Source organism: Phaethon lepturus, unplaced genomic scaffold, assembly GCF_000687285.1.
Source record: "Phaethon lepturus isolate BGI_N335 unplaced genomic scaffold, ASM68728v1 scaffold26810, whole genome shotgun sequence".
Classification (NCBI taxonomy): domain Eukaryota; kingdom Metazoa; phylum Chordata; class Aves; order Phaethontiformes; family Phaethontidae; genus Phaethon; species Phaethon lepturus.
The window spans coordinates 12,288-12,614 of NW_010512992.1; positions in this window are offsets into that span (position 1 = coordinate 12,288).

Here is a 327-nt window from a genome sequence, read left to right on the forward strand (position 1 = left end):
GCGCCGCCTCCTCCACCCCCTGCGCAACGGGGGGGCCCTGCCAGCCCCAGGAGGGGGAAGGAGCTGGGTTCAGGTGAGTGCTGGATGGGAACCCATGAGCGATGGGCGTTGGGGCAGTAACGTGGAGCCCTGGCATCCCACAGAGATAAACTCTGGTGTTTCCTTCCCTTCTGGTGTGCTCCCTGGGGCGTGTAGCCGGGATATTGCATTCACCCGTGCTGCCGCCCCTCGGCGCCCCTGCCTGCCCCTCCTGCCAGCTCCGCTTTCCCGTGCCCCTCAGCCCTGCAGGCATGGGGGGCGAGGGGGTCCTGCCACCACGGGAGGTAT